Source organism: Sciurus vulgaris (assembly GCF_902686455.1).
Source record: "Sciurus vulgaris genome assembly, chromosome: 1".
NCBI lineage: Eukaryota > Metazoa > Chordata > Mammalia > Rodentia > Sciuridae > Sciurus > Sciurus vulgaris.
Window position 1 is genome coordinate 196,739,368 of NC_136461.1, and position 24,423 is coordinate 196,763,790.

The 24,423-nt window shown below is 44.6% G+C and overlaps 1 long non-coding RNA gene across 3 annotated transcripts; it reads left to right on the forward strand.

Annotated features, from left to right (window-relative positions):
• Positions 1-301: 301 nt before the first annotated feature.
• LOC306659559 lies at positions 302-24,054 on the forward strand. 3 transcript variants are annotated; one of them, XR_013763336.1, is made up of 3 exons: positions 302-607; positions 17,944-19,251; positions 21,085-24,054. It is a non-coding gene; the product is annotated as an uncharacterized lncRNA (long non-coding RNA). The 3 variants fall into 3 exon arrangements; XR_013763337.1 differs by having other exon boundaries at positions 17,944-19,212; XR_013763338.1 differs by lacking the exon at positions 21,085-24,054 and having other exon boundaries at positions 17,944-18,757; positions 19,078-21,055.
• Positions 24,055-24,423: the final 369 nt, after the last annotated feature.

The following is a 24,423-nucleotide window of genomic DNA, read 5'->3' on the forward strand; positions in this document are numbered from 1 at the left end:
GCAGTTCTAATACAAAGTAAAATTGTTCTCTTTTTGGTTCCCATTTTTCTTGGACAGTGTACCCTATCAGAGAATGATTGTCTGGATGTTAGTAACCATTCTTTAACTTGCACTCAACTAGGGTCACTTTGACCCACTTCCCCTTCTGCTTATGATTTTAGATCTCATGATGTTTGTTTGTAGTTTTGAATCATAGCAACAGCCACTTAGGATTACTTTATACTTATGGTATAAAGGGTGCACTCTAACCCCTAGAGGGGTGGAAGGGTACAGACTTGCAGCCTGCCCCTCCACCCCACCAGCTGGTGAATAAAGGTGGTTCCGTCTCCTGCTTTAAGATCGACTCGATGGTTTATTGCAATGCCACCAAAACATTTTGGAGGCCCCAGCGAGATGATCACCAGAGTCAAGCCTGTGGTCTCAGGTGCATGGGAGTCCTGGATCCTCTGAAGGAGAGAGAGGCGTCTTCCCTCTCCAGTTGTGGGAGTTCTCTGCTTTGCCAGGGTCTGGACCTGCTGGGATGACCCATTGGAGCCCGCCCACGACAGAGGCTCACACCTGCGATTCCAGAGGCTCTGGAGGAGGACGGAACTTCATGTGTCTGGAGGTACCTCATCTGTTCTCTCCCTTTGACCTGATTGTAATTCCTTAGCTGTTCCAAGGGCCTGATTGGAAATCTTATGAAGGGTACCAGGGACTCTCCTCCGGGGTGTAGCAAGAGCTTGGCTGTAATGCCCAAAGGGGTATCGAGTGACCGTGAGTCTGACGAGGCTTCAGTCAAGACCCCAGCGCGCCAGTAAATGGACTGTGATAACAATCTGGAGGCTGGGATCCAGTAGAGGAGAGAATGTCTGTCTGTGTCTCTGCCTTGTCCTGTTTAATGTTTGTTTATATTAATCTCTGCCCTAGTGAGACTCGCCAAAGTTCTTGTCTCTCTCCTTCTTTTTATTTCTGCCTTTTGTTTTAATTGTTAGCCTTGTCTTGGGAAATCTAATCCAAACCTGGCCTGTTTACCAACCCGGGAAAAATGGTTAAAAAGGTTTTTAACCATGTTCACTACAGCTTGCAATGAAATGTAAACTGCTGCCAACAGGACAAATTAATGGCCGTATCATTTTGTCTGGGAAGACTTGGCTTCTGTCTCTCAGTCAGCCCCAGATATTAGCAGAAAATCCCAAAAAACTTAAAAGATTTGCAGGCATGAAGAAGTTCCAACTATTGGAGTTGGTTCACCAAAATGCCAGGTTCAAGTTTTGATGGTTGCTCTTCAAGGGACCAGAAAAACTGGTTTAGAACAAGACCCCAACCTGAGGGGACTCTCCCAAGGAGACCAATGGAAGTTGGTCCCTTGCTGTCTCTTCTGGAAACATTGCTGTCTCTTCTGGAAACACTTTCAGGGATGGATGGGGCACACCCTTTGTCTATATTCTCTTAACGCTTCATCTCTGATGAGTGGGACCACATCAGGATAGAGGCCAGAAAGACTTAAAATTCTATTTTTTTGAGTTCATGATTTCTATCTGGTGCACCCAGGTTAATTTTTTTGATCAGACCTATTGTATCCAACTATAAAGTTTTTTTAAACTATCTGTTTCATTCAGAGGCCAATTTACACTGTAAGTTCTCAATTTATTGGGTTTTGAAAAATAAGCTACAAGGCCATTGTCTGTCTGTTTTATGTGTATGTACACTGGCGTATTGTCATGTCTACATAAGTTTGGCACCAAAATTGGCATATAAGCTCATAAACTAAAATTTTAAAAAATGGTTCCAAATGCCTTGAATTCACATGATTTATCTTGGGTAAATAAATAAAAGTAAAGATGTCTTTAAAGGTTATTAACGCATAAGTTTCTCTAGGTGGTCACACAACTGATGCAATGTTAATTTCTATAAAATGTCTAATATCCATGGTTTCTAGATTTTTCTTCAACAGGAAAGAAATGGGTAATGCTGTCCAATACACTTGTCTGATATTTGGTTTTTAAAAATAAGTAAATTAGATTTGACAGTATGGGATTGATCATGGATATGTTTGTTAGACCCCTGATTGGTTTCCAGAGTTAAAATGCTAACTGTTAAATATAACATCAAGTACTCTTAACTCCTTAATTTCCATAGGGTAACATACCTAAATCATTATTGATGTTTTCATAAATCAGTAAATAAAAAAAGTGTTTAAAATTACTTTGTGTCATCACTGAAAACAAGGTTACTAAAAGTCTCAACAGGTGTAATTCAATATAAAGGTTCCAAAAGTTTCAACTGCATTTCAAATAGAGTACTAAAATAACAAAGTATTTCATCTTATTAAAATGGAGTAATTTATCTAAATTCAGAAATTTACAAGGGCTGTTTCAGAGTATAATTTTTGAAAAAGGGGGTTAACAAATTAGAAAGAAAATCTAAAATTATAGGTATAAAAATATATTTAGTAAAAGGAAAAAAGTCTTTACGTGATAAAATAAAGTTGTAATACATTTAAGCAAATAACAAGAGGGTCTAATTAAGTGATAAAGTATAAATTAGGGTAAATTTTAAAAGGTTTGTGTGTATATACAAGTAACACAACCATTAAAACTATTCAAGGTTTTTCCCTTAGGTCAAACATGAATGTGCTGATATCAACCAAGGTTTAGTCTATATGTTAAAATGACAAGTACTTCTTAAAACATTAATTTACAAGCTGGTGGAGCGCTTGCCTAGCATGTGTGAGGCACTGAGTTTGAACCTCAGCACCACATAAGAATAAATAAATAAATGTATTGTGTCTGTCTACAAAAAAAAAATTTTTAAACCAAAACACACACACACACACACACACACACACACACACACACACACACACACACACATTAATTTACTGTTAACATTGTATCTGTTAAGTTTACTCTCTAGCACAACTAGTCTTAAAAAATTAGGGTTTGTACAACTCTGGTTAAACAACAACTGTTATTTTAGAGTATTATACTACATTAAAGAGTCTAAATTTTTCTTTAAAAGCTAAACTTGATTAATATAAAAACATCAATGTAATTAAGATATTATTACTGTCCTTTGTATATTAAATGTATTCATATCTTCCAGGTATACAAGTTTAAAAGAGCATTTTATCAAGCTGGTATATTCTAAAGTTAAGTTTTTGGTAACAGTATCTTTAACACTGGAATATAAAAACTTAAAGGTATTTTTAAAAAGATAATAAGAATCTGATCTACTTAAAGATTAATAATGTAAAACAAAAAACATTTTGCTACCTTTTTTCCACACAAAAGTTAAAAACTCTCTCGGTCTTTCTTTGATTCATGTTTTAGATGTAGTGTCATATTGTATTAGTTAACATTAATATAGACTCCAGAAACTATGTCTGTAAACTTTATAAAAATGATATTTAAAACGGGACAAAGATCAGCTTCAAAACTAAAATGATTTACCTAAGATTTGTAAAGAGCCCCACATTACCTGAGATAAAGGTAAAGTGACCCACCTTACTATTTAAAAGATTGGTTTTTATTATAAAAATCACTGTGATCTCAAATAGGGGATATATTCAGTCAAGTTTCAAAATTATGTACAAACTAAATATGTTTTTACTCTTGGTAATCTCATTTTGAGTTTTCCTTGTAAACTAACTACTATTAACGCCTTATAAAAGCATATTAGGCCATCATCTCTAGATAGATAGTAAATAAAAGGGGTAAAAAATAACTGTAAAGTTCTAAACATTAAAATTAAAGCCCAATCTCTTACTTTAAGACTGATAAGACTGGCTTGCTGGATGTTTAAGAACAAGACTTTAAGATTTAAATTAAGATAAAAGAGCTGAGAAAAACCAATATTTGGCTCTTGCCCTCTGAGTTAGCCTGAACCCAGGGAACAGGGGAAGAGCTTTGCACTACTGGGTCACATGACCTCCCAGTCAAGGAGATTACTGGGACTCTAAAAAAAGCCGATCAGTGCTCATCCTGCAAAAGAGGAGGGTCACTGGAAAGGGGAGACATTCCTGATATTTCCAAGGGAAGCCACATGGTCAGCGAGACCTTCACCCATCCTAGCACAGGTGGCACTAGCAAGCTAAGAGGCTGCTCACAAGTTCCCTAAGAGTGACCCCCAAGGGAACAGCTGACTCTTAACAACAGATAGGAACGATGTCAATTTGACCAGCTTGATCCTAAACACCTAACAAAAATAGTTAAAACCAAAAAACAGTCATTCCTAGACATTTTAAAAATAAAACAATAGTTATTTTAATATAACTTATGATGTACACTGGTGTTAGCCCCCCCAAAATAAGACTGGAGGTGACAAAGAAAAGATTCTTAGGCAAAAATCCCTGATAACTATCAAGAGAAACTGCCAGAGTCTTAAGTTTTTGGTTAGTTTAAGGCCTACAGATCTTCCTAACCTCCTACATAGGTAGGCTTAATCAGTGTTTGCTAGTATGATTCTCTAGCCCTAAATAACAAAGATAAAGGGATCTCTACTAAGCACAGAGGACATGCCAATAAAAAGATATTTTACAAAAATCAAAGGACAATAGGTAACTGTTGTGTTTACATTTAAAGGTTTACAAATAAAGGCCTTATCCTCTTCAGCCTTGTTAGCTTTGTTAGGCCTTGTTATGGGGACAACATCTCAGCTCTTTCACTTCCTGGTAAGACACTATTGATTTCTATCATCTTCATGATATTAACATGTTCCAGATGCTACAACATTTTGTATTACAAGGCCCAAGCTACTAAAACAATATATTTTGTGAGTCAAATTAATGTATATGCATGGCCCTTACCTAATTTAAAAGATAAATCAAGGATTTGATTGTTTCTAGAAAAAGGGGGAAATGTTATGGGCCAGGCTACATGGGCAATGACCAAACAGACTCCATTTTACCCTGAGACTCCATGTCATGTAGGAAATGCTTCTCCCATCGGAACACCCTGCCTCTGTACCCCATCAACGGTTGCTTAGCACAGCATGTTTGTCAACACAAAATGGCAGTTCTTATACAATGTAAAATTGTTCTCTTTTTGGTTTCCATTTTTCTTGGACAGTGTACTCTGTCAGAGAATGATTGTCTGGATGTTAGTAACCATTCTTTAACTTGCACTCAACTAAGGTCACTTTGACCCACTTCCCCTTCTGCTTATGATTTTAGATCTCATGATGTTTGTTTGTAGTTTTGAATCATAGCAACAGCCACTTAGGATTAACATACTGACATGCTTTACTTATGGTATAAAAGTATATGGTATACACCTTTATGGTATAAAGGGTGTACTCTAACCCCTGGAGGGGATCTGAGGGGGTAGACTTGCAGCCTGCCCCTCTATCCTGCCAGCTGGTGAATCTGGACCACCAGCTGGTGAAAAAAGATGGTTCCGTCTCCTGCTTTAAGATCAACAGGATGGTTTATTGCAATCTCGCCATAACAGAACCACCCAGGGGTTAGTATCACCTGATGCTCCTGTCCTTGTCAGCTCGTTCTCAGCTAGCCAGAGTGCTGTGGCTTTGTTTTTTCATAGGCTCCAGTCCCACAGTAGGGGCCCCGTATGCAAGGAGAGGACTTTGTTTAGACCCTGATTTAAACTAATGGAAAATTCAGGCTTTTGTTTCTTTGCTTGTTCATTTTTAGACAATCAGAGAAATCTATATTTGGGCTGGATATTGCATAAGGGGAAAAAAATCGAAGTTACTTTTAGAAGGATGATACTGACATTGATAGTATACAAGAAAATGCTCCTTCCCACCCCTCACCACCTACTTTTTTTTTTTTTTAAAGATGCATTTAAGAGTGAAATGACTGATCATGTAGAATTTGTTTTAAAATACTTCAGGAGAAAAGTTGGGATATATGAACCAAGTGTGGCCAAATGTTACTGGTTGTTGAAATTGCATGATGACTGTACTCAGTCATTTCATTCTCTGCTTTTGCTTATGTCTAGAATTTTTTTTTTTCTTTTTTCTTTTTTTTTGTACTGGGGATTGAACCCAGGGGTACTTAACCATTGAGACACATCCCCAGCCCCTTTTAAAATACTTTATTTAGAGACAGGGTCTTGCCCTGCTTAGGCAAGTTGCTTAGGGCCAGGCTAAGTTGCTGAAACTGGCTTTGAACTTGTGATTCTCCTGCCTCAGCTTCTAGAGCTGGTGGGATTACAGGCATGTGCGCCACTGTGCTTGGCAATGTTTGGAATTTTTGGTAATGAAAGCAACAAACTAATGCTCAAATTTTACCTTTAGATATTTTGACAATACATGGCTAAAATTGACTCTGAGATTTCTTGACAACTCATTTAATGGAATCCAGTGGCTGAGACAAGTGGAGGCTAGGCCCCATTCCACTCATTTCCTACTCTTAGCCTCAGCCGAGACAACTTTTAAACACATTCCAGTCAAGGGACGTTTTCCAAAGGAACTTGCTTTGGTCCCAAGCAAACTGCCTCACCCTGCTATTAAAGAAGATCGTCCCACTCAGTTACATGAAAGGCTTCTTGGCGTATTTATCCATCCCCAGAAGTGAGAGCTTTATCAAGGGCGGATTCAGGGTGGCCCCTGATTATGTGGGAAAAGTATGCTATAGGATTTAAGATCCTGAGGCCTTGGCTTTCATCTCCTGGCCCAGGCCTCCGTCTTTCTTCTCCATTGAAGGTGGACTCACCACAGAGTTCATATTGCATATGGCAGCCTCTTGGACGTCAATCAGCACAGATAGGTGTACATTCTTACGTACACAGCAATGTTTACAGAATATGCAAACACGTAAGAAAGGGGGAAATGGTCAATATACATACAAACACATAAAACGTATTGGCTTATATTTCCAAAAAGAGGGGAGGGATAAATTCCCAAACTAATGAAAAGTGGTCATCAGAAAATAACAGAGGAACAGGGGAGAGAGAGGAAATGGAAACTTCTTTGACAGTATCAGCTACTCAATATTTTCTTTTAGATAACTGAAAAGCAAGCTTTTAAAAAAAAAAAAAAACTTGCTGGTGACATATTATATTACTCTGGAACAAAGCAAATGTTTTACATTTTTAAAAAAGTAAAAAGCATCCACTAAAACTTGAAAAATGAAGCTACCTACACAGCTAGTTGCTGTCAAAATTCAGAGAGAAGTTCAAAACTTGTTAAGACTCAATGTGTTGACTGTGTATTCATAAAGCAGTGTCTGTCTTTAATCTGGGGTGGACATTTCACAGTGCCTGGGGACATTTTCCATTATCACCACTGGAGGGTCTATACTGGCATCCAAGTGGGTAGATGTACTGTCTACCTTGCACAGAACTGTCCTAATAAAGAATTATCCAGCCCCAGATTTAGAGTTGAGTCTAAGAAATTGCGCCCTAAAGGAATTTATTTTAAAGACAATAAAAGCTCAGTGTTATCTTTTTTCAAGTTCACAATGTCAATATTACTACTAACAATATGATAAAGAAATAAGATTATGTTAATGAATGTCATTGGGATTTGAGATTTTGAGCAGAAGAGAAAGTCAAGTACAAAATCACAGGTATTGTTAAAATTCTGTAATCTGGAAGGTTCCTATGTCTGGTGCCTCATACTCCTCAGCCTGATTGCACCCCCCACTCCCCCCACACACATACACACAGGCCATGGCCCTCCAGCACCTGGCCAGGGGGGCTTCTTGGGCTGCTCACAGCATAGTGGTCATCTCAGGCACACATGAACTTCCTTCATGGTGGCTGACTTGGCAGAGGCAGCAAGCAAGGCCTCCAGGCCCTGCAGAACTACGCCTGAAGTGGCGTTGCTTCACTTGCGCTCTGTTCTCTTGGTCAGAGTGGTCCCAGGGCCTCTCTGCACAGGGTGGTGAAACAGACTCCACCTCTTGGTTACAGTATCTTGGGAGATAATGTCCTGGCTAACTTCAGTCAGCCACAGTGAGGTGCTGAATGATGCCCCAGGCCCAGCCTCCCCACCGGTACCTTCAGGCCCAGCCTCTGACTCCAGGAGTACTAAGACATGGAAAAGTCCCAACACTGGCCTAACATGAGCTTACCACCCTTTTAGATCCATCTAGTCTTCCAGATCTCCCTGAGTTAGTTAGGGCTTATGTCCAAACATTCTTCCATTTCCCCATGATGGTGTGGTTGAGTGGGCCCTGCTGGGGAGACGAAAGAGGAAATCCCAGCCAGCCTCTGCCCCAGAGGAGACCGAGTTTGCAAGTCTGGGTCCCAGGAGAATGCTGCCTGCAGGCTGTGGAGGACTGAGCCTCAGGGCCATCTCTGAGCAGCAGCCTGCTCCACTGTCATCCTGCAGGAATGGGACCCCAAGGCAAAACCCTGGAAGCTGGAGCAAGATGAGTCCCGGAGGGGTTTGGGGAAGGTGGGGGCACAGGATGCAGGGAGAAGGGACACACTTTTAAAGGAACACATTTCCTGAGTGCTTTATCATGGGGTAGCTTCCTGAGCCCGGGGGACCAGCAGCTGTGCAGCGCAGCACCCGTGCTTGGAAACTTCTGAGGGCCAGGTACGTGGGTGAGGGGAGAGTTGGGTTCTTGAAGGTGGGATCGTGGGGGACAGCGGGAGGACTGGATTGGATGGAGCCGTATGCAGGCCAGCACATTTTCCTGGGTGGAAGAATCTTCCTTAGCTAGATGTCCCTGGCAGCTCTCCCCTTGTAGGTCCACCTGACACTCCCTCCCTGCTTACTGATGCAGGAGCTGGGCCCCAATACTGATGCAGCAGCTGGGTCCCAATAAAGGCAGCAGGCCTCAGCCCTCTCCACCCACCCCCAGGGACCAAGGAGTTCACTTTAACCCAGCTCGTTCTTCCCCAAGCTCAGGGCCTCTATTTCCTGAGTCTCCACCCCTGGGGGCTCCCCATGAGCTAAAGCTGGGGAAGGACCAGTAGGAGGGAGACTTTTAGGGAAGTGGAAAAAGGAGGGATGGGGAGAGACATTTCATTCTGAGCTTTGTGGTCAATAGCAAGTGAGAGGGGACAGGACCATTCAGGACCAGCATCACCTCTGGGATGGAGATGCTTCTTTGTCACCAGGTTCCTGGCCTGCTCCATGTATCTGAAGTAACAGCAAGCTCTTGCTAAGGGTGCCCAGGAAGATGTGCCTTGGGGCCTAACATATCCTATCACATGAGGCCAAAACTTCCTTGGTATTTCCACCCATTCTCATCAAGAACTCTTGCACCTGCTGGTGGCCACATGTCCTGGGTGTCTTTCATTTTGCTTTCCCTTTAGCCTGAGAGCACATCCCTTGGTTTTGAGGGGGAAGAAAAAGAGCACCATCTTTCTACCCTTTTGGCTCACGATGTGATGCTGCGCAGCATGGTAAACAGGAGTCCCAAGCTAGACAAGGCCACCACACCTGGGCAGACTTACTGGAGTGGGGGTGTGGTGTGAAATGGACCCATCGAGCTGCCCAAAGACTTGCCTGAGAATAAATCCATAGGATAGTGGGCAGCATAGCCAAGAGATAGAGATAGAGAGAAAAAGAGAGAGAGAGAGAGAGAGAGAGAGAGAGAGAGAGAGAGAGAGAGAGAGAGAGAGAGAGAACATGAACTGATTACATCACCTGAGACCCCTGACCAGGCTCCAAATAGGCAGTTTTAGCAAAAACTCAGACTTCGTTCCCACTTCTTTTCTAGGCACTGCACACATCCAGAGCTCTCTGTCAGAGAGTAGATAGCAGAAGATCAAGCCAAGGACAAGGGAGGACTTCCCAGAGGGAAAGGCTAAAGAGCCACAGAGCTTGCCAGCCATGGGAGGCTGCCTTGAGCAGAGCCAAGGTCCCCAGATGGGTTGACAAAGTGACTCGCTTGCTGACAGACAAAAAAAAAAAGATTTTTAGTTCCTGCCCAGCAAGACTTGATCATGGCCATGGACCAGTAGTGTATGTGTGCTTTCTTTTGAGCTCATGTCTGAATGGGGTTTTTATTACAGTCTTCCCGGTTCATGTACCACCCTCAGGGGTGGGTGTGCAAGAGCTCGGGGTGGCGAGGGAGGTTGCTTGCCTTTCACACCACCAGGACTACAGTTGGCCCTGACTGCTTCCCCTCAGGTGCTCCTGGCAAAGACGCCACACTGAATCCCAGGACTTGCCTCCCTTGGGGAGGGGGGAGGTGTATCTGTGTGTGAGGAGAGCCCACAAATATTTGGTGGCCCCAAGTGTGAACAGTGGCAGACGCTGTTGGACCCCCCTCAGCCCCGCATGCTAGTTCTGTTTCAGATTAGTAAGACACTTGGGTTTTTGTCTGGGCACTGGAAGCGGATCGCCAGCCTCCCTTCCTGCTGAGTGTGACCAAGTTCTAAATGAGCAGAAGCTGTATGAGCAACTTCAGGGTCGCTCTTGGAAGAGGAAAGAGCCTCTCCCTTCCACTTCCCTCTTCCCCATCCGGTGCTTGCATGCCATCTTGGACCACGCAATCAAGGGTGGCCTACGAATGGCCTACTGTGTGTCCCAACTGAACCTATCAACTCAGCTGTCCAGAAATCATATCTTCTTTTCCTTTGGGACTTGTATGAATTCAGTAAAACTCTCTCTGGGAAGCTATAGATCAAAAATCCTATAAAAATATTGTAATTCTGGAAAGGTATAAAAGTAGCAACTTTGGGAAGCTACAAAATGAAATTAAAATGAACAATTTTAAATTAATTCATGCTATTATACTTTTATTACTAAAATAGCTTTGGTAGTGCAAATATATACAGCTTTTGGGGTGCACTACATAAAGATCAGATTCTTTTCGCTCTCCCTCTCTCTATAAAGCTCCTGATAGAATTAATCAGTGATGCAGAATGTCCTATCAGAAGTCTGGGGCCATAAGGAGCTGGGATAGCTAACTACAGTCACAGAGCAACCTTGGTCTTCGAATCCCCAAGAGAAGCGTGTCCCCTGGAAATACTGTCTTCTGGATAGGGGTCTAATAAATATAGAGCTCATCTGAACTGTGTCACAGCCTGCTTTTGCCTGCTTTTGTATCATCATTTTAGGAGAAATTTATGCCAACAGTCCGTGCACATAATTGAAAATGTGCTCCTAGACCACCTCCTAGTCTTTGAGTCCTAGAGCTTCAGCACGTCACCTGTACATGAGGAGGAGAAGCAAGGGTACCCTGGCATCCACAAAGAAGTATCTTCCCTCTGGCTTTCCAGAGTCTCCAAAGCCACTTACCCATACTGCAATAATTCTCTAATCAAAGTGATGTTCTTTGCACTTACTCCTTAAGGTGTTCAGAGCATGCAGAAGACTCTGCTTTATTAGCTGTGTAGTTTTAATTATTTGTTTATCTAAGATCTTGATTACAAATTTGTAATGAATGTTTAAATGTCTGGGAAAATTTAGTGTGAAGTTTTTGTGCTTTGGTTGATTATGTGTAAATAGTGAATAAATATTTAGGCATGTTTAATGCTAAATATTAAAATTTAATTTTTAAGAGATTAGTGATCATGGGTTCATCAAATAAAAGATAGGTAATAGTTTTTCTCTGTGTCTGAATAGCCACTTGATATTAATGTCATGCTTAGCAGTAAAGAGTAAGTGATGTTAAAGTCAGTTTATTAGCTTCTGTGGTCTCAGTTTGCTTATCCATAAAGAGAAGGGGTTGTTGCTAAGATTTCATCCATCTCTAAGATCCTGGATTAGCATGACAATTCTGGAAATCTTTTGCTCAGGTTTACACCATCCTAGAACAGCCAGTCACACAGATCAATGTGGAAGTCATATCCTCCAGAACCACTTAGACCTCCAGCTTGTTTTTCTTTCTTTTACAGTATCACAGTTGCCTCTGTAAATAGACTGTCAGCCTTCCATCAAGGCACATGTCTTATTGATGGGTATGCCAGACACACTTACATACAATCAAAGCTCAGGCTGTCTTGCAGATAATTACCAGCTTCAGCACATCTCAGCTGCTGCCAATGAACTTTCTGATTGTGTTGTTCCCCAGCTCCCCATAGCAAGGGAAGGAAAAAACAGAACTGCCCACATTGTATAACGTTTTCCGTCCAATTTTCACAAAGGCTGAACACTTGAAGAGCTCCTTTCTGTTCACAGAGCAATTTCCCTTTCTCATAACCACCCTCATTTTACAGATGAAGCAACTAAAATTCAGAGAGGTCAAATTGACTCCTCAGAATCACATAGCTATGGCTGGGGTTGTGGTTCAGTGGTAGAGCACTTACCCAGCACCTGTGAGGCACTGGGTTTGATCCTCAGCACCACATAAAAATAAATAAAGGTATTGTGTTTGTCTACAACTAAAAATATACAAAATAAAATAAACAAATCACACACCTAGTAAATGGCCAGGAAGGACTCAAACCCCGGAGTCCCTGACTTCAAGCCTGGGGTTTTTTCCATAAAAAGGACCCCAGGTCATCGCAACGTCTGTGTATCTCAACGTCTGGGTTGTCACAGAAGCTGCTTCCCAGTTAGTCACAACTTTTATGCAGGTGTCCAGGATTAGAAACTCTAATTATGACACCAATCCTAATACCTTCTCTCTACCATATTAGCTTGGGCAGAGCTTGTGTCTAAGGGTTAGACAGGAAAAATGAAACAAAACCTGTGGGTTCACTACACATGTACTAATAAACTGAATTAAAAGACGCTCCAACATGTCAGTGCCTTTCTGCATGCTGCCTGAACCTCCGTCCTCTGTCAATGATAGAAGGGATATTCTCCTCCCAACTGTTAACTGCCAACTGTTAACTGTTAACTGCCCATGGCTGCCAAGCTGATGTCATGCCTGATCATGTGATTTGCTTTGGCCAATGAAATGAGAGCAGAAGTGACAGGCAATCAGCAGAAGCAATGAAGAGCTGGCATTTATTCCCACTCTCTTTTCCCTCGCTCACCAGAGTAGTTCATTCCAGATAGAGTCTGCTTGCCTTGGCGTGTCCCCTGAGGGCAGGGAAGTGGCGCAGAGCAGCAGCCATCCTGTAAAGATCAAGCAGTGGGTGGGAGAAATAAACTTCTGGTGTTGAGAGCCTCGGACATTTGGGGGTTCATTGTTATGGCAGCTGACTGTCCAGCACTCATGCTGTTATATTTGAAATATTTGTCAGCTCCGCAGGACACTAAGCTCCTTGGGAACAGGTACTCGTCTGGAACTTTCAATCCCAGAACCTAGCAGAGGGTCTGACATACAATAGATACCAAATGAATCCTTAATGACTGGATGGAAAGAGGGGCGGATGACCAGTAGGACCTTAGGTTGATACTACAAGTTCACAATGGAACACAGATGCCTCCGGATGGAACCACGACACTCTGTGCTCTGATTTCAGTTCCACAGTTCTCCAAATGGCAGTGTGAGACATGGCCGATGACCTCACCTCCTAAAAGTCCATCTCCTACTGACCAAATTTGCACTCGCTAAGACATCATCTCTGGCTCATGCTATTTGTGTCTCCATGGGTCAGCAGCTTATGCTAAGTCATCAGTAAAACCCAGTAAGAAATTGACACAATAGCCATCTGCCCTGTCCTGGGGCCCTTAAATATATCTGACCCTTCCACCCACTATGCCCCTGTGGGCAGGAGAAAGGCATGTTTGGGCAATAGTTATTGGTTCAAGAAGTCACCAAGAAGATTTTTGTGCGGTTTCTTTGTTCTGTCACATCCTGTTTTCTTCTGCACGGTTCCATGCTAGCACAATAGCATAGTCGTCAAGATCAGAAAAACTTTGACCAAATGTCAACTATATCCCCCACATGGCACTGATGCCAGGAGGAGCTCAAGCTAAAATAAGCCCTCAGAATTATCCCAGGTTCAGCTGATATGAGGTCTTCATATCCCATGAGAACAAGTGGGTACAAGCTAGTGCAAAGATCTGTTTGTGGAACCCCTTCCTTCTCCCCTTCTTAGATCCTAGCTCACACTTCCAGCCTTTCAGCAGAGCAGTTTGCTTGTGGTGACCCTCAGTTCTGGAAACTGCTGGATCCCAGCCCAGGAGCTAGCATATGCAGTTTTGGAGAACTTGTGAAAACCTCTTCCAGCTCTGACAATGGACTTGGGCATGTCTCCAGCATCTGCCATGGGAAAACCTGACCCACAGACACGTCACCTGCTCTATTACCAACGTCCCCCAGAGTCATCGGGAAGCTTTCAGCCTGGCAGCAGCCCCTGGACCATGACCCAAGCATCTCTGCCTGCTCCTCCCAGGCGAAGTCGAAGCTGCCATTCCTCCCATCTTCTTCCTCCCTGCCCCAAATGACCAAATTCGAAACCCTTTTTCTCCTCTGCATCTTTGTTCCAAGTCACAGTGAGAACCTCTGGGCTCAGCCACTGCCTTCCCTTTAAGAACAGATACAAAATGACGCAGGCAAGCAAGGCCATTCTGGGGTGCTCTCCATGACCCGACACCACAGCCTAACATCCCTATCAGGATCCCCAGACTGCTGCTTTCCTGGGGTGGTTCCACTCGATTTCCAACCTGCGAGGAAGCTGAGGAAGCTCCAAGTTCCCTCACAGGCCCCACCGAGCCCATTTCCGGCTCTGTCCTGACTCCCTCCCGCAGGTGCCATGCTCCGTGGGTATTCTCGGCAGCAGCGGGTTAGGGGCTGTCAGCCTTATCCTCCGCTTCAACCCTGAAACAGACTGGAGCGGGTGGCGGCAGGGGACAAAAGCATGAGAGATCACAAAAGTTATGGCAGGTGGCTTTGTACAAGCCTGTTCTCATAAAGCTCATTCAACTTAACTTTCCAGTGACTTCATTGGAAATTTTAATTCATGAATTGTTTTTTCTGGGGAAACAAACCCAAACCCAAAGGGCAAGTCTAACAAAGGGAACTGCGTGACTTGTTTCTACCCGAACGTTGTCAAATGATCTCATCCTTAGAAACGTCAGGTGGTCCCGACATGCATGTGAGCGTGTCCAGCCGTCTGAGGACAGGAGAAGACCTGACATGAGCCGGGTCCTCATCTCGGCGATCCCAGGCGTTGGCCCCTCCACTCCTCCTATCAACCCTGGCAGATAGGTTCCAGTGCGATCATTCCCACCTGGATGATGAGGAAACTGAGGCACACAGATGTTGCAGAGCTTGCCCAAGTGGCTGGTGCTTGCAAAGTGGCAAAGCTGTGTCACATGATGTCACCACCATGCTACATGGAGAGAAATGGATGAAGTACGTAGGTGCACAGCTCTCTAGCTGAACTCTGAAGTACAATCTCCTGCTTCACAGATGAGAAAACTGGGATTTAAGAGAAAATGGATTTACCAAATGTCACAGAGCTGGTAAGCCATGATTAGAATGCGGAATGGAATTCCTGCTTTGAAGGTGGACAAGTAACAGAAAGATGTTACTTTCCCAGGGAGATGATAAGCACTGGCTGAGTTCAGCACTCTTGTCCCATGCAGGCTCATGGTGTGGAGTGGAATGAACCTGTGCCGTGGGGACAGGCATTGTCCTAGCAGATGGCTGCCTTCTGGCTCCGGAGCTCTGGCCAGCAGCCTTGTGCTCATGCCATGACCTACTTCTGCTCACCCATTTAGCCGTGTGGCCTATTTCTTTCCTGAAGAATTACTTCATAACCTTCACCGAGTAACTATCACATGCTGAGCACTGCATTCATGAACCTGAACATGAAAAGAAATAGCCCTTTAAATTTGCAAAGCAATATTTGCAGTCTGGGAAAATTAAGAGAGGAGTCTCAGACCTGCCCTTTGCTCGCATTCAGGTCGGTTTACTTTTTACAACGAGTGTCCTAAATCATGGGTAGGAGAGACCTGGGACTGCTGTACCAATTGCTTCCCAGCTGGTCCCTCTGTGTCCAGAAATTTCTACCACCTATTAGGATAAAATCTTTTTCAACTCTGCTTTTCATCATGGCATCTTAAGTACCCCAAGCTGGTTCCCTATTGTCAATAAGATCTGCTGTCCTTGGCGGGTCCTGCTGCCGAATCAAGGAAGGAGTGAGTTAAATGTTGGTAAGTGATGTAGAGGTAGTAATTAGGCAACATAATTAGACACTGTTGACAGAGCCTGGCTGCAAAGGGCCGTGTGATGAGGGGCTGCCTGCACGACTAAATGGCATAATTAGATACAAAAGCTCCCTCTCCTGTCTTTCTGCTTCTCAAGTCCAAACCTGCTGGTTCTCTTGTTTTCTTCCATTTTTTTTTTTTTTTTCTCCTTTTCCTGCAGGCCTGGGACCTGGCTGGCGCTCTGCTTCTTGGCCAGCCACCCCCTCCTACTCTGCACCTCGGGGTGTCTTATCTTTAGCTCCACCCTATTGCCCCATTCTCCAAAGACGAACTGGTGAATCATGAGGATTTTATAGATCATAGGGTTACACAAACAGCAACCAGGGTAGTTAAAAAGCCTTTCAATTTCTGACAGACACAGCCCCCTGTCTTCAGCCCCTGACTCCCTCCTAAAGTTGACAGGAAGCCCCCCTGGGTATTAGGACTCGGCACTGAAGATGGGACTCGCTCCCTGACCTGACTCCCACCAACACACAAATCAGAACGCATTGTCCCCTGTCCCAAACCTTCTTGTGACTTCCCAGGGGGCTAAGAGGGATATCTCCACTCCTTCCCTGACCTCAGGCCCTTCGTGACCTGGCCTCCGCTCTTCTCCAGCCCCAATTCGAGGGTTCCAACCTGGTTGAGGCCTCCTGTGCCTTCAGCCAAGCTCAGGAGTTTTGCAGTGGCCAGTCGTTTCTCCTGGAAGGTCCCCGTTTGCAAGGTTGGTTCCTTCTCTCATTTGGGTGATGAGCTGAAACGTCGCCTCCTCAAAGGCCTTTCTTGATCGACTTTCCGAAGAGCCGCTCACTCCTGCCTTCTCTACCCTATTCCCCCTCTCCCTCTCCCATCAGAAACTCTCCTGCTTAGTCACGTGTTTGTTGTCTCCCTCCCCTGCTGGACTGTGGGTCCACGTGAGGGTAGACAGTGTCTATGGTGTTCACTGTTGTCGCCCCAGATGCAAACAGTGCACCAGGTGATCCTCAAATCAGGGTGCAGCCAAGGAACAGACTGTGTTGTTTCACCTGGTCCTGCCTGGTCCCTGCATCCATCTTCATCTTCTGCCAGTTTGCCTCCTGCGCCAAGAATCTGTTGTTGACCTTGACCTTTACATCATACAGCCAAGTGAGCTGCTCTGCAGCCGTTCATTCACTGAGTGTTGATCAGGAGGCCACCTGTTAGGCAATGGTCTCACCAAAGGAGCCACAGTTCTTAGCTTTGGAGCCTCCAATCTAATAGGAAGACAGGCACCCAAGCCAGTGAGGGTGGTCCCTGCCAGGGTGCTGTGGTAGAGGAATACCCAAAGTGCCACGGGATAGAGGAGAAGGCATCTCCATCAGACTGGACGGTTCTGATTAGACTTCCAAGAAATGGCTCCTGAGCTAAGTCTCTGGAGTCAGTTATAAGAAGAAAAGTGCTATGTGTTGGGGTGGGGACAGGGGGCCTTTTGGTTCCTGAGTTAGAGAATCATGGCTCACTGTACTGACCTACGCAGGCAGTGGGCGCTGGGGAGGTGCCCTGGGCAGGGATCCTGGGAGCCCATTTTTGCCTAGTCCATCTCTAAATGAGCTGTGTGACCTTGAGTAAATCACCTCCCTTCTGAGTCTTGTACTCTTTCTTGCTGGCATTTAGTGAAATCCCAACTTTCTACCCTGTGTATTCCTACATGTTCTGTCCCTACGTTCGCTTCCCTTAGCACCAAGGGACCAGAGTGCATCTTATGCCCAGCAAAGCGCCAAGTGTTCTGAAAGGTACCATTAGTGGAAAATGCCATCTTTGCTCTGGATGCGGTTATGATTTGGAAAGGGAGGAAACAAGCCATCATAAAAGTAGGAAAACAACGTGATTTCGCACAGTGTCCTGCATCCTGTGCTCACCGCCTCATGCGTGTTGGTCTTACCCCAGTTAGACGCCAGGCTGAAGGTCAGAGACCTTTGTTCTTGTGTCTCACACACCTTTACCACTTCCTCACTGTAAAGCACTGCTCTGCTTGGCTTTTCTTAGCTTCCAAGTATCCTCTGTACAATGAGGAAGGTGCCTGATGCTGCATGGAGTAAGTGAGCTGTGGCGTGGACCTGACACACAGGACCTGACTGCACCATCCAGGCCCACGAACACAGGAGCCTGGGTGCCTAACAGAGGCGACGATAAACCAGGTGAAAGAGTGACAAATGAAGACCCACCTCCTGGAGGAGGCCTGCTGAGATTTTTAAGGAAATGAACTAACTGAACTGTTGGTGACGATTCATCAGAACAACAGTAGGAGCTGGTTGTCATTGGCTCCGGTGCAGGCGGGGGTCAGGTTGGGATGGCGGCTCAGAAGGAGACCCTGTGGAGAAGGAGCCGGTAGGACCTCGAGGATGCTCTCCGTGGAGCTCAGTGTCTTCTCTGGGTGGGCATTTTTAATCCCTCCCAGCTTCCTGTTGCAGAGGCCTATTTGTAGGTGAGTGTAGCTGAGAGGTTTGGGGCTCCCTGCTCCCACCTAGCACCTCCTGGTAGACAGAGGCTGCGCCTCAGGTGCAACCTGCTGAGAATACTGGGGTCATGATCGCCATCACCCTGGTGCGTTCCTAGAGCAGAGGTTCTCTCCCAGGACAGAGGCCGCCGGCACCTCCACCCAGCACCGGCTTCTGAAGCAGGAGGATCACGTCACCTCCAGCTCTGGAGCCACTACTCAGAGCTTGTTCTGGAGTGGGAGGTAAGCAGTCAAAGAGCCCTGAAGCTGTCCCCTAAGGAACTGTCTGAAATCAAGTGTTCTGGTTTAGATATGAGGCATCCCCAAGAGCTCACGTGTGAGACAATGTGAGAACGTTCAGAGGTGAGATGATTGGATTATGGGAGGCGTGACCTAATCAGTGGATTAATCCACCCATGTGGATTGACTGCGTGGTCACTGTAGGGGTGGCTGGAGGAAGTAGGTCACTGGGGGTGTGCCTTTGAGTTCTTACCTCATTCCTGGTGAGTGGCGCTCTCTGCTCCCTGGTCACCATGTCCTTATCTGCCTTCCTCAGCCACACCTTTCCACCTTGCTGTTCTGCCTCACCTCAGCCCAGAGCTGCAGAGTCTACCGCCCATGGACTGAGCCTCTGTAACTTGGAGACAAAATAAACTTTTGCTCCTCTCCTTTGTTCTTGTCAGGTCTTTTGATTACAGCAACCCAAAGCTGATGGAAACACTGCATGTGGAAAAGTTCAAGCCAAGGACACTCTCAGAAAAGTTGGAGGTTTTGGTGGAAAGCAATTCAGGGAGGCTGAGACTTCATGGGAGATACAGGTGACCCCAGGAAAGAGGCAGCCCGACAGACCTACGTGGGTCAGCACAACACAGGATTATCTCCTCTGCTTCCTCTGTGACTCCCCCATGCTGGCTGTGCGGACATTTTGCCACCGTCCCTCTCCTCTTGCACATGCCTTGGCAAAGAGGGCACAAAAAAATAAAATTATAAACCAAATTTTCTTATGATTAAAATTTGATGCAATACCAAGAGCTCAGCTCAGTCAATACATAAAAAGAATAATGTTAATAACAAAGTAAGACTGATTTCAAGAATATGAGGATAATGTAAAATTAGGAAATTGGTTAATATTGATAAATCGTTTCACTGATCAATGAAAAAAAAATATAACCACCCAATTAAAAAAAATTCTTAGTAAACAAGAGTTTGATGACTACTTCCTTAGCATGATAAAAAATATACTAAATGAGCATTTATAGAGTCACAGTGTATTGAAAACACTGTTGATATTTTAAGGATGAAAACATTAAATAAGGCAAGTCACCACTCTCAGGAAACTAAAATATAAAATATCAATCACAGAACAATTCCAATCTCTTTTTCTGCAGTGAATGCATAATGTCACAATTGGGGATTAATTAAAATACAATGATTTAAAATTTAAAATTTGCATAATATTCATTGCAGTGCTCTATTCAGTAGTGAAATATCTTAACCTTAATGCCCAACAATAGAGGGATAGCTGTGGAAGTTATTTCACAATAATTCAGTGGAATATTTTACACTCATTTCTCTGGTTTGAATGTGGTCTGTCCCCACCAAAACTCATGATGAAATTTGGTTGCCAGTGCAGTTTTGGGGAGGTGAGACCTATACAGATTAATGTCTCCCTAACGAGGCTGGATTAATTCTCTCAGGAACAGATGAGTTCTCATAAGAGCTGTTGTGAGAGAGCACTGCCTCCTTTTCTTTCTTCATGTCCCTGCTTACATTCTCCCACACACTCCCAACATGTGATGCCATCTAACATGTTGTAACATAGCATGAGACTCTCCCCAGATGTGGCCATTCAATCTTGAACTTCCCTGCATCCAGAACAGCTAATTAAATAAACCTTCTTTCTATATAAATTTCCCAGTCTCAGGTATTCTATTACAGCAACAGAAAACAACCTAAGACATGTTTTGTTCAGTACCCATAATGTATAACCACCAAACATATGGATTAAATTGATTCAAAGACAATGGAATAATATCAAATACTCTATATGAAGCAAAAAATTGTTGGAAAAAGTATAACACAGGGTTTCTCAATTTTAGCACTAGTGACATTTTGGACTGAAAAATTCTTTCTTGCAGGAAGCTGTCCTGTGCTTTGCAGGATGTTGAACAGTCTCCTTGGTCTCTATTAGAAGCCGTATCATGTGCCACCTCCTTTCCCATCTACCTAGTTACACTTATCAATATCTCTACACATTTCAAATGTCCCTGGGGGAAATTCCACCTTTGGTTACAACTACTGGTATAACACAATATTCCATGTACTGTTTGACTATAACTATATTAGAAACTTGTATGCTGGCTGAGGTGTGCTCAGTAGTAGAGCACTTCCCAGCAAGTGTGAGACCCTGGGTAGGAGCCCTAGCACCACGGCCTGTCCTATAAGCTTATATGTAAATGAGCAAAAATTGGAGGAAACAATAAGGAAATAATACTCTGATAACTGAAGGAATTAGGGGAATAATTTTTATTGGATTTTCTGATTTTTTTAGCAGTAAAGACGGTGCACTTTTAAAACGTGCTTTTTAAATAATCAGACTTGGAAACAGCCTCGCCCCAAGGATGCCAGCAATGTTCTCTGGTGGTGTCAACGCCCTTTGCTCTGACTTTGCTTTGTCTTTTGATTTCTAGGGCTCCACAAAGAGGCCCTGGCTCACTGCATGTGTTCCTACACAGGGGTGTCACGATTACCACTCATGCACAGCAGTTCCCTGATGACGCTCATTGAGAATTTCTAATGCACCTTTATTACCAACAAAGGTCAACCTCTGGACCCAGAGTCTGGGCCTTTCCAGAAACGACCACGGCAAGATGTCGCCAGCCTTTTGGTACCACAGGAGCAAACACAAGCAACCACCACTCTGATTTCTCAAAGAGCTCTCCCCTTGGACCCCCAATGTTGGATTGTCCCTAGTGGGGTCTGACCTTTCTTCATGGGCGAGCCCCCAGCGATCTTTCTCTCTTAGTCTTCTTTTACTCTAAGGATGTAAGTGTGGCGAATTGTCAGCATGTACCCCAGAAACAGCTTCAAGTTGCTCTTGTGTGGGTCTCACTTCTTCACTGTCAGTGCTAGACACTAATCAGCAAGGTCCCAGATGAGAAAGAGGACAATTCTTTTCTACTCCACTGATTTATGAGCATGTTTTGGAAATGCATCAAAAATGTGTTTTGACAGATGCCTTTGGGTTCCTCGATACCTTGGCAACACAGCTGTAGAGCGTGGGTGCCCGTGATGGATGTTGCTTTGCCGTACTGGTCATGGAGAACCAGCCCAGGGGGGCATAGCACACTACACAGGCAATTGCCCAGTCACAAGGCAGCCTCATGACACTGGCAAACTTGCTTCAGAGTTCCAGGATTCTGAGTTCCCAGAGTGTCAGTGGCCTCATGATATAGACCAGTGCTGAAATTCTGGGGTGGTAGGCCTGGAGCTGTTGTCCTCACCAGGACGCCTAGAATTCTGCAGGATAATCCACTGAACGAGGCTGGCTAAGGGTGGGAAATGAACTCAGTCAGTCCATGAGTCCTTCTCCCCTCTGTCTTATCTGTCAACTTATTTTATAGGGTGTTTGTGAGAATCAAGTGAAATAATAACAACAGAAAACAGTTGCTAGTAATTTCAATGCAAGTCAGGTAGCTGTTTTAAGCACTTCACACATTTTAAAAACAGTAGTAAAAACTTTAAAAATTACAAAGCATTCTGCAAAGGAAAAGTGCTGGTCTTCAAAATACAGTTACTAATCATAATCTATGCTTCTGCATCAGAAATTATATCCAGAGGCGAGTTCTCGCCACAACAGATATTGTGGTCACCACAGATAGCAACAGTGACCAGGAAAGAAGTGACGACTGGCCAGGTGGGGGCTCTCTATTCCCCATTCCAGTAAGCCTCCTGGCCTTTCCCAGGAGAGGCCCTCGGCCACTGAGAGTTACACCCAATCCGCTTGCTGCCCAGCTGTGGGGCCAGCTGCCTAGTTGTTCTCTGTCTTGACAGCCCCTCACTGTCCTGCAGCACACTTCAGCTCCCCGTCCTATGTCCTGGGCTGCATCTTCAAGCACGGCCCCAGTTCCTGAGCTCTGGGGTCCAGTCTGGTCCAACACAACAGCACAGAACAGGAGAGAACTGACCGCCCATGACAGCGCTAAGTTTATCTTTGGAACTGCTTCTCTCAGAACTGAAAAGTTGCTGACTTTCAGAAAGAGATGAGGATGTATGTCTCCTGCCAATAGCAAAGAGATGTCTGCCTCCGAGCCTCAGCAGGGTGCTCCCCACTGGAGCAGGTGGGAGGGAGGTGTGCAGGGCACCTGGTCCCTCTGCTTCTGCCTCATGAGTACAGCAGCCATGTGCCTAGGTATGTGTGAGGCAGCCCTGGCTCCCAGTTGGCATTTCATTATTTGCAGTGCCTCTCAGTCTCCAAAGTGTCCTGGTTTGGGACAACACACATCAGGTCTACTCATGACCTTTTGTGAAGTTCCACATCCAGGTACACCCAAGAACCCACTCCAGCCAGGTGCGGTGGTGCACACCTGGAATCCCAGCCGCTCGGGAGGCTGAGACAGGAGGAGCACAAGTTCAGAGCCAACTTCAGCAATTTAGCAAGGCCCTAAGCAACTTCGCAAGACCCTGTCTCTAAATAAAATATAGAAAGGACTGGGGATGTGCCTCAGTGGTTAAGTGCCCCTGGGTTTAATCCCCAGTACCAAAACAAACAAACAAACAAACAAAAAACCAAAACAAAAAAACCCACTCCATCTCTGGCTCCGCAGGCTTGGGCGACTCTCCTCCCTGCTCAGAATCTCAGTGTCCCTATCTAAAAGGGACACTGTCCTCTAATCGCATTCCCAGGCTTGTGATGAGACTAAGCGGTACCTTTTCATGAAAGCTCTTGCCAACTTTTCCCCACTTAAGAGATGAAAGTTGTTTTTATGATGCCAATACAGATGGGGGGGACATTATTTCATCCTATTATTTGATAACCTAGAGGATTTTTCCCTTATGCAGGTAAAGAGGATCCATTTTAGAATAGTCACTGTCCCAGGTAACAAGTGACTAGAGCTGCATGTGAACTTTGCATTTTGCAGATGTCACATTATAAACTGCTGCTCCCTTTGTGGATTTCCCTTTCCTTCTTCCTTTTCCCACCCTAATAGTCACCCTGTAATTAGTCCCAAAGGAACACAGCTGACCTTTCTGGATACTAATAAACAACAAACCCAATGATCCTGATCCTTTGTGAAGAGGCACATTCTTGGTCACTTGGCTTGATGTTTCCTAGGACATTTTATGTGTGTGTGTGTGTGTGTGTGTGTGTGTATGTGTGTGTGTGTGTGAAAATCCTAGCCCTGACTGCCAAAATTCAGTGATCCGAATGCACAGGATTCTGGTGGAATTTCTTCACCTTTTCCCCTCTGCGCACTTCCTACAGAGATGACAGACAAGAAAGAGGCACAGCCTCCCTCAGTGACATGACGTGCCACTCTGGGCAGCCCACTATGGCCCAGTACCCACGAGCTCCTATTACTGAGAAGAGGTCACTGGTCCTGGAAAACATTCCCCAGTTTGCGTGCCAGGAATAGGCAGGCACCCAGGGCACGCGTGCTATCTTAGTCCACTTTCTGAACAATCAGTGGCCCAATGCCATGATGGATGTCATTTATCACACCAAAAACTTTGCAAAGGAATTCGAAGGGAGCAGACAAGTCATGTGAACAATGAGCAATAAGTCAGAGATGCACCTGTCCTTAGATCTTTCCGGATGAGACTTTAGGAAGCCAGAACCTAGAATTTCCTCTACAAGGAGAGGAAATCCAGGGAATGGTTTCAAATGCCTTTAAGGTATCCTCTCAAATTAAATGATGATCTCTTTTCTCTTCTTCAGATGTGGAAGGGTGATAGAGAAAACTCCTTCACTCCATATGTATTTACTGAGTTATCGGGTACTATGTTAGATGCTGAGAATACAGCAGTAG